This window comes from Lissotriton helveticus, chromosome 2_1 (assembly GCF_964261635.1).
Source record: "Lissotriton helveticus chromosome 2_1, aLisHel1.1, whole genome shotgun sequence".
NCBI lineage: Eukaryota > Metazoa > Chordata > Amphibia > Caudata > Salamandridae > Lissotriton > Lissotriton helveticus.
Genome location: NC_136059.1, coordinates 1,819,670,286 through 1,819,684,920, shown reverse-complemented (window position 1 = coordinate 1,819,684,920; position 14,635 = coordinate 1,819,670,286).

Genomic DNA, 14,635 nt, shown 5'->3' with positions numbered 1-14,635 from the left:
ATCCTCTGTGGCCAAACCACTTAATTTCCACATCTTGTAAATTGAGGTTAGGTAATTTCCTGTTTTCAACGTACCTTTGAGCCCAGTGAATATAACTATGTCCAACAATCCAGACAGAAAACATGGTGAGAGAAGGTTCTCCTGCAGTCAGATGAAGTGTGGCAATGAAATGGCAGTTGAAAAAATGAGAGTTTAAAATGAAAAAAACTGTGGAGTTTCTGTGTTCATGAAGCAGTAACAGTGATTGGTGGATTTTGATTGCTGAAAACAGAAAGTTAGGGTGCACGGATGTGTTCTTTGAAAGATGTATTTTGAATGGTCAATAAAACATCATTAAATGAAAGAATGCACTGGATATGCAGGTGCACTGAGAGTTCAGAGTTCAATTGCAACAAAGTTGTGTGAACTTGCAAACACCAGAAGTCTTCCAAGAGGTGGTTGCCATGCAGAAAAGACAGAAAGGGCAGAGGGGGGAAGGGTTTTCATTTGAAAAAAAGTGAGGGAAGAGTTTTGATTGGGTGACATGAGAAATATGTGTGAAGAATTACAGCATTTCTGTGCTTTTGATAGCTGCAGACTCTGGAGTGCATACCTTTTGCTCTGCTGAAGACAAATTGGTGTGTTTCTGAGACTGTTTTCAAACTCAAAGTATTTGCTAAGGTGAGAAAATATTTCTTTAATTTAGAGAATAGTGTGCTTTAAGGAGAAAATTATGAATTATGTGGCGCAAATTGCTTGTAAATATGCTCCCACCTGTGCATGGAAAATTTAGATTTTGAATGTTTGTGTTACATAGCCATGTTAAAAGTGACCCAACCATGCTGGAAAGGCAATCAAAAAACACTTTCATGTGTCTTAAGGACATTTTAAGTCATTTCCTCATGTGCAGTGTTTTCAAATTATGATTTGAAAATCGTTTTTGGGGAAAAGGAATGGTTTGTAAATTTATGACAAGGATATAATGGTGTATGCTTCTTTATAAGGCATTTCTGTGTCTCTGATGTCATTTTTCCCATATTATATTAAAATACCTTTCTCTGTGGGGCACATTAATTGTAAATATGGTCACACTTGTGCATGTTAATTTTGTTTTTTACTGTTTGAGTTACATAACCATGTTAAAAGTGACCCAAAAAAATTGCAAAGGCTTTCAAAAAACACTTTCATGTGTCTTAAGGACATTTTAAGTAATTTCCCTGTGGGCAGTGTTTTCAAATTATGAATTGAAAATCGTTTTTGAGGTAAAGGAATTGTTTTTAAATTTATGACAAGGACATAATGGTGTATGCTTCTTTATAAGGCAATTGACTGTCCCTGACTTTTCTCTGTGGCGCAAATTGCTTGTAAATATGCTCCCACCTGTGCATGGTAAATTTAGATTTTAAATGTTTGTGTTACATAGCCATGTTAAAAGTGACCCAACCATGCTGGAAAGGCAATCAAAAAACGCTTTTATGTGTCTTAAGGACATTTTAAGTCATTTTCCCATGTGCAGTGTTTTGAAATTATGATTTGAAAATCGTTTTTGGGGAAAAGGAATTGTTTTTAAATTTATGACAAGGACATAATGGTGTATGCTTCTTTATAAGGCAATTGACTGTCCCTGATGTTATTTTTCCCATTTTAGTGTAAGACCTTTGTCTGTGGCGCAAATTGCTTGTAAATATGCTCCCACCTGTGCATGGCAAATTTAGATTTTGAATGTTTGTGTTACATAGCCATGTTAAAAGTGATACAAACATGCTGCAAAGGCAATCAAAAAACGCTTTTGTGTGTCTTAAGGACATTTTAAGTAATTTTCCCATGTGCAGTGTTTTGAAATTATGATTTGAAAATCGTTTTTGAGGTAAAGGAATGTTGTTAAAATTTATGTGCGCCATATGCCCCCAAATTTCTTTTTTAGGGGTGCAGCAGGGTGTTATTGAGACACCCCTGCAGCTTTGGAAAAATTCCTAATTTGCGATGAGCAAATTGTTAATCGCAAATTGCACCTTCATTTATATGAGCCTCCTAGCCCATGGAAATGAATGGGTAATTTGCAATTAGCAATTTGCTCATCGCAAATTTGGAATGGTAAAGAATCGCTATTTATTCCTTAAAATTCGCTATTTTGGAAATGCAAAATAGTTATATGATACATATGGCGGTTGATGTCTAAGAAGATAAGAAGCTTAGGGATACATTTATGATGACTGGCGCAATGAAGTTGACATCACTTACTTCATTGGTAGAGCTTTACATGTATTATGTCCTCTGTATTCTTCATCAAGCGTAACTTTAATCTGCAATCCTGAGTAGGCCTCACCTTAAACAAACCTCTGGATAGGCCACATCTTATTGTCATCCTGAATTAATCATTTAAAATGCTAGGGACAGATTTATGATAGGTGTATGCCTCTTTTGCGCCACTTAGAAAACACTGTCCATGGGGAAATGACTTAAAATGTCCTTAAGACACATGAATGTGTTTTTTTAAAACGTTTGCAATTTTTTTGGGTCACTTTTAACATGGTTATGTGACTCAAACAGTCAAAATCTAAATTCGCCATGCTCAGGTGGGAGCATATTTACAAGGAATGTGCTCCATGGGGAAAGGTCTTATAATGTAATATGGGAAAAATGACATCAGAGACACTGAAATGCCTTATAGAGAAGCATACACCATTATGTCCTTGTCATAAATTTGCAAACCATTACTTTTCCCCAAAAACGATTTTCAAATCATAATTTCAAAACACTGCACATATGGAAATGACTTAAAATGTCCTTAATTCAAAATGTGCTATTCCTTATTTTGCGATTGCACTGAAGGATTTGCAAATTTGACGATTCCTTAAATGCAATGTATCAAACAAAAAATATGTAAAAAATGATATTAAGGATTTGGAAACTACCACCAACTTCTAGTTTGTGGTAATTTGCGAATTCTTTTCAAAAAGCTTTTTTTTAAAAAAACAAAAGGTCCCATATGACGCCAACACATGCCCTTAGGGCATGTAGGTGTGCCATATGCCCCCAAATTTATTTTTCAGGGGTGCAGCAGGGTGTTCTTGAGATACCCCTGCACGCTTGAAAAAATTCCTAATTTGTGATGAGCAAATTGCTAATCGCAAATTAAACCTTCATTCCTATGAGCCTCCTAGCCCATGGAAATGAATGGGTAACTTGCAATTAGCAATTTGCTCATCGCAAATTAGGAATGGTAAAGAATCGCTATTTATTCCTTAAAATTCGCTATTTAGGAAATGCAAAATATTTTGATGATACATATGGCAGTTCATCTCTAACAAGATAAGAAGCTTAGGGATAGATTTATGATGACTGGCGCATCACCAGGGATGTGCCAGTCATCTTGCGCCGCTGTTCCGCCACCCATGGTGTGCTGCATTTACAATGCGGCGCAGCATGGGGCAAAAACGGCACAGATGCTTGACGCATCTGTGCCGTTAAGGTGGCGCATTGCTGGAGTTGTATCGCAAGTGCGATGCAGCTCCAGCAAGGCTCAGGGGTGCACCATCTCCACAATGTTGCGTCAAGACCTATGCCTGCTTCAAGCAGGCGCAGGGTTTTGACGCAGGTTTCTCCTATCTGATTGTAAATGCGGCACACCATGGGTGGCAGAGCAGTGGTGCACGTTAACTGGTGCATGCCTGGGGATGTGCCATTTAACATAAATCTGCCCCTTTACATTTAAGTATGTGCAGGGGACACAGAGTCGGTGAGGCTTATCCAAGGTTAAGAAGAGATGAGTCCTGTTCAGTGAAAAATTAGACATAGGCTTCACCTGCTCAGCATCGCTGGACATGGCTAAATAATAGCTGCAAAATGTTACTCTTGTTAAACAATTTTACTATTATAATCTGTGAGATTTGTCTCTTACTCTGCAACATCTCATTGTTGTTATCTTTCTTTAAAGATAAAGACAACCTCAACATGAGCGACAATCTGCAATCAGTTGATTTTGACCTCATCATTGAACTTGTAATTGAAACATCAGTGGATGTTGATCCCTTGGATGATTTAAATCCTGAGGATGAAGAAGAGCGTGATGAGGATGCAGATTTGTCCGAATTATATGATATAGGATGGGAAGCTGACCTGCTTGAGCCTTTGGAAATATAAACATTTATTTTTAAAATTTATAATTAATAAAAAGTAAAAAGGTAAACCGTTTAATTTAAAAATAAAGACACCTTCAAAAGCAGGTTATGTGTAGTGTCTTCAATAAAATATTAAAATATGCTCATAAAATTAGATCAGATTCACATATAAAATAGCATAGGTAACATAAATATAAATGTCATTTCTTTTCTGGTATTTCTGTATTGTAAATTTGCCAACGACTAAAAAATCTTCTAATTAAAATGTCAAGTAGTGTGTTAAGTTTTTGATCACTGTTACTGATTTACTGTTTGGTAATAATGGTTAATAACATTATTTATTATATTTTTCCACAGATTCAACTGCAGATCATTTCAAGATTTCACCATGCCTACAATAGAAAGACAGAGAAAGGCTGCAAAACGTCAAAGACAGCAGGTGAAAAAAAATACGCAGCAGTCCTCTAACAAAAAGATTTGTCAAGTCACGAAGAAAGCACCGGGTAAGAGCACAAAACAATTTATAAGAAATATGTGTAGTAAAAAAAATATTACTACAGAAAATGTTTCAGTCCATAAAACGAGAAGGAAATCAAATGGAAAGGAAAGGCCAATGAAAAATGTTACTGCTAGAGCAAGAGATAACTCTGTGCATGATAGTAGAAGGAAACAACAGTTTAGGGAGATTCGTAAACGAATGTTCCGGAACAGGATAATTGGCAATTTGTTAAAAAATATTAAGAAAGGTCAACAGAAACTGGTTTTGTATAAGACAAAAAAAAAAGTTGAGAAAGTTATTGATCAGGCATTTGAAATTAAACGTAAGTTATTTATTTTGATAATCAATAGAATTAGGAAGCTAAACAAGGCAATTTTTGATTTCAAAAGAAATAGTAGATGGAAGAGAATAGTTAATCGTAGTAATTTTTGTGAAGTTTTTTCTGGAGAATGGATGCATAGTTCAAGCTGTGAGGCATTTTTTAATGAGGAGAGTTATTTCCAGGATAATGATTTGGTGCATGCAGTTGACACCAGTGGTCGTGCTTATGAAGTGAAAGATGGTTGTCCAGTTGAAAAAGAAAAACTTGTGACAACAGAGGCAGAAGAGGTGTTAGGTAATGAGGTTTTAGGAAGACGTGCTAAGGGTCCTGTGTACACCTGGAAGTGTAGTAGTATTTGCAGTGTGCGACAGGATTCCATCAATTTGCTTTGTGATTTTGTACGGTCATTTAATAAGAAAAGTTTGAAGCAGAAAATGATGTTGTTGCAAGAATTAGATCCTTGCAGAGTAAGAGAAGTGACAGGTTTGCATGGACATTCACTGGCTTGTCTTTCCAGGAGAGTATGCCAGAGTGTTTTTCATCATTTCAGGATGCTAGCAGTGCATCATAACAAAGTGAGGAAATTAGTTAGAATGTTGTATTATGCTAAGAGTCCAGCAATTATGCTTAAACAATTATGCGCTGCTCTTTTGCATGGTTCTGAAATAGATGTGAAGAATATATGTGAAGAAATTGAGTTTTGTTACTTTGGAAGTAAAGAGGAGAATGTTGAAATTGAGCAAGAAGAAGAGGGTCATGTGGAAGATAGTGTACAGGTTTCCAGTACAGATAATTTCCAGAGGGAAATTGTGACGTTTGAGGTGAAATCAAGTGAGAGGCCTAATTTCACTTGTGTGTGTTGTCGACGCACTTATTATAAGAATCAGACTAAGTTAGTGGATTTATATGCAAAAAGTGAAAGGGAAAATAATAGTGAATGGAAGGATTTTGCAACATACTTGATGGTAGAAAATTGTTTTGATTTGGGATTGGATCAACGTGTGTGTACTTATTGTTCTTGCAAATTAAATCAAAACCAGATGCCTGCTAGAGCAGTTCATAATAATCTGGAATTGGTTGAGATTCCTTCTGAATTGAAGGATTTAAATACTTATGAATCTATTTTGATTCAAAGTATCCATCCCTTTCAGGCTATTGTAAGAATGGAGCCAAAGACAGGGAAATTGCCTCCATCAGATTTACAGAGAGGATTAAAGGGAAGAGTTGTTTATTTGCCTCTAGATTTGAAGAAAAACATTAACACAATTGGAGTAGAAAAAGTGAAAGAGGAACCTCTGGTTATCTTAGTTAATGGGGTTCCGACAAAGAATAAGAAAATATGGCAAGATTTAGTAGATGATAGGAAAGTTAAAAAGGCAACATTGTATTTGAAAAAAAATAATAAATACTATAAGAATGTATATGTTGCAGAAGAGGAAGTAAGTGAGGAAGAGGATAGCGATTTGTGTGCTGGTCAAATTGAGAAAGTAGAACCCTCTACTAGTGAAGAAATATATGAACATTATAGTGTTCATCCTTTGCATTCCAAGGAAGTCATGGGGAATGCTATTGAGTTGTTTCAAATGAAACAAGCCAAAGGGAGTCCCATTAGTGTTTGGGAGGAAAGTTTGGAAGCTCAGTGTTTCCCACAGCTTTTTCCAACAGGTCAGGGAGGAAGATATGATGAGCGACCTCATCAAATTCCTGCTTCTGAATACCGGACTTTGCGATTGTATGCAGGAGATGCTAGGTTTCGACAATGCATTCCTTATTTGTTTCATCTCCTGTTTGAAAGCGATCTGTCTGGACTGTCATATGCAGTGAACCACATCTTGAAAAGTGGTATACACATGCAAAACATCTCGGCAAGTGACTTTATGGATAAAGTCAATGTCCAAGATAGTATTTTGGATTCTCACCTGATTAATCTCATGGCGTGTCAGCGTGGTACTAATGAGTACTGGTACCGTCGTCATGGTGATTTAAAATGTATGCTGAGGAACTTAGGTACTCCCACATGGTTCCTCACTCTGAGCTGTGCCGAGTATGGCTGGGAAGACTTACTTGAATTTCTACGAGAGGCAAATGCTAACGTAGATAACATCGAATTCAAGACACCCGGAGAACTGTGCTCTTTGGATCCAGTCAATGTATGTAGGTACTTCAATCATAGATTTGAAGCTATGATGTCTTTCATCATGAATAAGAAGAATCCACCTCTTGGAGAGGTGTTGGATTTCTTCTGGAGAAAAGAGTACCAAGCAAGAGGTGCTCCTCATATACATATGTTGCTGTGGATCAAGGATGCACCTAAATTTGGAACGGATCCAGAAGACTCAGTGATGAGTTTCATCCAACAGTATTCTACGTGTGCTGTTCCAAACGCAAAGGAGAAGAAAAGCCTAAGAGAAAAAGTTCTGCGTTTCCAAAGCCATCGATGTGGAAAGTACTGCCGTCGTAAATTCCGAAACAAAGACAAGTTCTACACTAAATGTCGTCTCGGCTTTCCACGACCGGTGATTTCTAAAGGAAGAGTAAACAGTTTGATGTCTTCGCTGCGACACAATGTCATGAAGAAATCACCTAAAAACACTTACAATTTGAAGAGGAACGAAGAGTCCAAGTACATCAACGACTACAACACGGTGATTTTGTCCATGTGGAATGCTAACATGGATATACAGTTTGTGGCTGATAACTGTATGGCTGTGGCTCGGTATGTGACGTCTTACATCACCAAAAAAAAGAAGACAGAATTGAAGGATATGTGGGAGGACATTTCCCATGAAAAGAGCCTCAGCAAGAAGTTGTACAGTTTCAGTCTGAAGATGTTGTCGCATCGAGAAATCAGAGCGTACGAATGTTCTGACCGGTTGTCTTCAGCAAGTCTCTATGCCAAGTCCAGGAGTATCGTTTGGGCGAGTCTTGGTCTTGCTGCAATGCGTAATCGAGTTCTCAAACCTGTGCGGGAAATTGAGTATTTGGCGGAAAAGGAGCCAAACAGTACCGACATTTTGAAGACAAACATGTTGGATACATATTATCCAAATCGAAGCAGTCACCTCGAGAATGTTTGTCTGTATGAGGTTCTGCAAAATTACATATTCAAGAGGAACATCAAAGAAGATACTGAGAAAGGAGTGTATGCTGTAATAGGAAGTGAGGGATGTCTGGTCAAGCAAAGAAAATGCCACTTGGTAAACCATCGAAAATTGAGTGGCGAATCTCCTGAAAAAAAGGAGTTTTTCTATTTAGCACTTTTGCAACTTTTCAAGCCTTGGCATGCAGAAGAGGAACTGCTTGGAGATTTCCTCTGTTACGAAGACTCTTTCAATGCCGCCAAGGAGACCATAGAATGTCCTGCTTTTCCCAAATATGTAGAAATGTTGAATGCGGAAATTGAGCAGGAAGCAACAATTGCAGCCGAGATTGCCAGAGACAGTTCTCAGGACAGTCAGAGTTCTGCTTCATTGAGTCAGGATCCACTAGGAGGACCTGTTATCGAAAATGAAGCTGCCACTGCTATGAATGAAGTGGAAAGAGCCATGGCACATGCTCAGGAGGATGCGGTTAACTTAGAAGAGTTGGAAAGACAACTCAACGTTGAGCAGAGGAAAATATATGACGAAGTTACCATGCAAATTGATCATGGATTAAGTCATGATAAGAAAGAGTGCTCATGTACGTCGTTGAAGCCTGTCCGACTGTACGTGAGTGGAGAAGCGGGAACTGGAAAAAGTTTCCTCATTAAAGCAATATCATGCTATTTGCAGGAAAGGACAGAGTCATCGCTGTCTTGTGTTGTCACTGCTCCAACTGGACTGGCAGCACATAATATTAAAGGGATTACTTTACATCGTTTACTGATGCTGCCAGTGGAGCATGACAACAAATTACAATATCACAAGCTATCTGGAGATGCTTGTTTTGAAGTTTCAAGAATCTTGAGGAAAATGAAACTTCTTATCATTGACGAAGTAAGCATGGTTTCCAATGTCATGCTTGCCTTTGTGCATTTGAGGATGCAAGAAGTTCTCAAAATAGAGTATGATGTGTTATTTGGTGGCAAACACATCATTGTTTTCGGAGATCTTTTGCAGCTGACACCAGTGAAAGGGCAACCTGTGTTCAAAATGCTCACGCATGAAGATACCAGGAAGTGCCTAGGCAGCATTGGCAACGTCAATATATGGTTAAACTTCAATTATGCTGAACTGCATGAAAATATGCGTCAGGCGAAGGATGAAGTTTACAAGACTATTCTACAAGATGTTAGAATTGGAAAAGTGACCGAGCATGGGAAAGAAGCTTTACATGCACGATTACTGTCAAATTTATATCCAGAACAAGATGTTGTGCCTGAGAATATTTTTCAGAAAATTACTGAGAAGAAATCTGGAATATGTTTGATGCCAACTCTTGCAGAATGTGCCAAATTTAACAACAAAATGTTGCATTTAGAAAAGCAAGAGATTGTGAAACTGGAAGCTATTGATAGAGTAGAGCATATGGGATCAACAATTATTTTGTCTAAGAATCTGAAAACAAAATTGGATTCATTAGAGAAGAGTATATCTAAAACTGCAGGTTTTGAAAAGACTCTGAATGTGTGCTTGAACTGCCGTATAATTTTAAGAAGGAATTTACATGTTGAAAGAGGTCTGGTAAATGGATCAATGGGTAATGTTGTTGATTTTGTGAAATACAGAAATAGAGATGGAATTGAATTTTTAAAAATTAAATTTGATGGCATTGAGGAAGTACAGCTAATTGGTCGTTGTTCTGCTAGATTTTTGCTTGTAAAAGACTTATATGTTCGCCGTAAGCAGTTTCCTGTTTGCTTGGCATATGCGGTGACAATCCATAAATCGCAAGGTTTAAGTGTAGACAGTGCATTGGTGAATATTGGCAGTTCTGTGTTCAAGGAGGGTATGGCATATGTGGCATTGTCACGAGTTAGAACTTTATCGGGATTGTACTTGATTGAGTGTGATGTCACAAACATTTGTGCGGATCTAGATTGTGTTAAGGAATACAATAGGTTAAGAAGAGAGTATGCGCCACATTTGCCTCAGTATCCTTTGTTTGAGAAACGTGTGGTAGGCCGGAAACGAAGAAATGAGAACAATACTGGGGAGGTTGTAGCAAAAAGACAAAAAGTCAATGAACCTAAAATTACAAGCAGAAACAAAAAGGATTCTGTTGAAGATGTTGTTGGTTTTCAGTTTGAAAACAGTTCTGGTGTCAACTGCTATGCTAATGTAGTGGTTAATGTTTTGTTTTCTCTAGAAAATGTAAAAGAAGAGATTGTGGTCAATTCTGATCAAAGATTTTGCAGTTTGTTAAATTCTGTGTTAGAGAAATGTAGCACTGATAGAAAAAACATAGAAAGTGTGTCTGAAATTCGAAATCTGTTAGACAGATGTTCAGGCCAAACACAATTCTCTCAAAATATTCAGCAAGATTGTCAGGAGTTTTTAATGTACATGCTTGATGTATTACATGCTGAAGGTGTAGATGTAGATCAGCTGTTTGGGCTTTCTTATCAATGGCAGCATGACTGCGAGAACTGTATGGTATCAAGTACTACTAGTGTAGACTCAGAAAGATTTATATATTTAACTTTGCCAGACAGTAAATCAGTCTCCTTTAATAAGCTAGTAAAAGCAGCTGATCACAACATGGAGTGTAGCCAATGTAAATCTGAAATGATGTCCACATTATTTATACGAACATATGGCCAGTATGTCATTTTAATGTTCCAACGATGTAGGCCTGATGGAACAAAATTGACAACTTTAATTAAAAATTTTGTAGCTTCGCAGTTGTCAATATCAGGAAGGACTTTTGTAACTGCAGCAATTATATATCATGATGGCCCTTCAATAACATCAGGACATTACACAGCTTATTTAAAGTCTAGAAATGGCTAGTCATTCTGCAATGATTCTGTTTTAATTTTCAAAAAAAAATTGCCGTATGACCTTAAAAACTCTTACCTGGTGTTTTTAAAACCAAAATTTTAGGGAAATAATCTCGGGATGTGCTCTGTGGAATTTCAAGAAGTTCTAATGGCTCCTACACAATTTGGCCTTGAGGATAAGTGTATTTCAGAGACATAACTTCTAACCATAGGACTGGACATCATGGAGAAATATGTGCACTTTGAATGAGTTCAGAAAAACTGTTTCTTTTTATAAGCTAATTGAAGCAGCCAATCAAAACATGGAGTAGAGGGAATGTAAGTCTGCAATGCTGTCTACTGTTTTACATTGCTTTGTGATTAAAAGTGATGTAGAGAATTAAATAATTGTAGTAGTCATAGAGGTAGTGTAAGTCTGCTTCATAGTAAGCAGTATCAGTGTCATAGGAAATGTAGAACATGACTGAGCAAGAAGGGGAAGATATTACTATTCCAGGATTGTGAAAATGATCTTCAACATTTTAATTCTGAAAGTTGCGGAAATTCCAAATGACGGGATTGGCTTACAAGAAATCCAAGAGTTATAAATGGCTCTGACCAGATTTGGCCTTGAGGAAACTTGTGGTAGAGAGCAAGAAGTCATTTATTCGATGTAACGTGTTTTTAAAAACGATGGAGATTTTCTTTCAGAAAGTGGCGGGCTGAAAGTAATAACAGCACAAAAGAGTGTAAGCTGTTCATAGGACATCCTTGGACGTCATGGAAAGTAAGTTAACTTTAAGGAGTTCTGAATTTTGATTTCTGATGTTGTATGGGTTTTTTAAACACAATCATTTTGATTGTGTTTTTTTTTCCCCGCTGTTACATGATGAATACCTTCAAGTCACTGTTTTTAGTGAAATTTGATACATTCTGAGAACAGCAAAAATAAACCATTTAACATGTATAATTAATTCTGTACTGTTTGCATTTATGATGTACATGTAGAACTGTGTAGGAGGCATGGAGAAGGTGAGGCTTCTGTAAGTGTCAAAGGTGTTGCATACAGTGCTGCACTTCTGCGTATTCTTTCATATGCTAGACTACATCTGCACAATGAGATACCTAAGCAAAGGAAACGCAAGTGATGTGATTGAGAAATGAGCAAAATAAATTGCACGTATTTCAATTACATCACCTGTGTTTCCTATCATTACGAATCACATTGTGCAGATCAAGTTTAGGTCTGTCCAGGGAAACATAGGAGGTTTGTACTTTGTTGAAGAGTGCAGTGGACATGACTCACTTCATTGGTAGACTTTCACAGATATTATCTCCTCTGTACACTTCAACAAGTGTAAATCTCATCTTGAACTCTGAGTAGGCCTCACCTCAAACAAACCTCTGGATAGGAGACATGTTATTGGCATCCTGAAGCGACACTTTTCTGAAACAAGAGCAATGCAAAAGATGCACCATGTTTTAAGATAGGCCTCACTTCATCTGCATCAAGATACTGTTAGTTTAAAATGTATATCTTTAGGACTGTGTAGGGGGCCTGGAGAAGCAGAAGCTTCTGTCAGTGTCAAAGTTGTTGAAAAACTATTTGTCCTTCAATCTTTTCCCTTGTCTTTTGTAATTTTTAAATACATGTTTTAATATTTTTCAAATGTTGGTTCTCTCTTTCACAGATTGAAAGTATAAAAACAAAAAGTGAGTAATTTAACGGCAATTATAAGGTAAATATTTTGTACTCTTTTCGTTACATTTCTATCACATTCACCTACTATTAGTTCCACTGCTTCACTTCTTTAACCCTCAGTTTCCTGCCTTTGCTACTTTCCTCATTCCTTTATCTATTACCTACTTACTCAACTCCTTCCACTCTTTTTCTCAGTCCCTCTCTTCTCATAGTTCCTCAGTCTTGTTCACTCACTCCGTCTCTATTACTCTTAGTGTCTGTGAATTACTTTCCCACCTTTTTTTTTGGACCGCTTCCCGGGAAGTGGCCCGGTTCGCAAACCAGCAGCGTTACGGGAGTCCACCATTTTGTGTTTCGGTCGAATCAAGATACAAGATGGAGGGCAAATAATGTTCAGAATGGGTAGAAGGGGGCACGGTAGATGTATCTTGACCCCCTTGGTTTTCTGAGGGTGGCTGAGGAGGACCATAGTTCTTCACTCTTGTTCACTCTCTCTGTTTCTATTAATGTCACTGTTTCTGACTGATCAAAAAAATGTTTTTAAAAAAAGAACAGTAACTATAAGGGAAGGAAACAGACAGTTATGTTAAAAGAAAGACAGCGATAGGGAGTAAACTAAGGATACTGTTACCCGCAATCCACTGCTGATGATGTTACTGACCATGTCATGAATGATGTAATATGTGACATCATCAGCAGTGGATTGTGGGTAACAGTATCTCTTGTTTACTCCCTAGAGCTGTCTTTCTTTTCACATAACTGTCTGTTTCCTTCCCTTATACTTACTGTTCTTTTTTTTAAAAAATAATTTTTTTGGTTAGCTTCCGGTTCGCGTACCGGGTAGCGCTCCGGGGAGCTAACTAAGAGAAATAGAGGTTGGCAGAGTTCCAAATATTCTACCAATTTTTTTATAACGGGGAGGTAGTTCTGAAAAGAACTTTTTTTTAATGTTTTTGTTGTTTTATATTTTTTTTAGTATTTTTTGAACATTTTTTTACTTTTTTTGTATTTTCTGAACGTTTTTATATTTTTTTTGGTTTTTTTTGGGGGGGGGGAAACAAAAACGATCCATTGTAAAGGGCTCAACAGGAGCAACAAAAAAAAAGAATTTATTTTTTGGGGCGTTTCGGACAAACATTAACATGATTCTGAATAGCTCTCATAATCAAAATGATGCTACTTTCCCTGTAGCAAATGAAATCGCCGCAGTGCACGCACACTTGCTTCACGTGCCCAAACAACATTTGAATGTTTGGGATCATCTCCCTCGCCTCTGGTCCCGACACCTCTGGAACAACCGATCTTCTTGCCATCGGAAGGGGATTTTGTTGCTCATCACGTAGCTGGGCAGCACTATAATTATTAGGATGCCACCTACTCATATGCCGATGCATAGTGTGATTGCCGTAACTGTATTTTTTTTCAGTTCCCCTTGACAGTCTATAACCGCATATACGGCAAAACACGTAGCGTGCATTTACTTTTTTTTGCCCCTCAGGAAATTTACAGAATTGCCAAATGTAGTTCTCTTTTCGATTATACCTCCTGGGCTCCTCTGGCAAAAACCTTGGCTCTTCCTCCTCTTCCTCCTCTTCCTGTTCTTCCTCTTCTTGTTGTAAAATTACTTCAGCAGGTGGTCCTCTCTTCTTTGGATTTGGTGGAGGTGGTGGGTTAGAACCAGCTGAAGCTACTAATGAAGCCATGTCACAATGTAAATAAAGGGTCTTTCTCTCACCAAGATGAAAGTCAGAGTGAGGAAAGAAGGAGGGGTTTTCATCATTTGGGAAAAGCAAAAGTTCTAAACCAATGAAAAGTGTTCATTTTAGATCACATGACCTAGTATTACATCATTAGGAAACCAAAAGTGAAATGAACCAATGAAAAGTGTTATTACCGAGTCACAGGACCTGCTGTGTTTACGTTACGCGGTCGGCGCCGCGCCGCGGATCGCTTCCGGTTCGCGTACCGCTGCGCTTCCGGGTACGCTAACGTAGCACGTCATATGACGTATCACGCGAGAACGCGAAATGTCATGCTGACGCGACGCGTCACGATGTTGTTTTCTAACGCGACAGTTGCGCAAACGGAACGTTTACCGGTTCGCGGACCG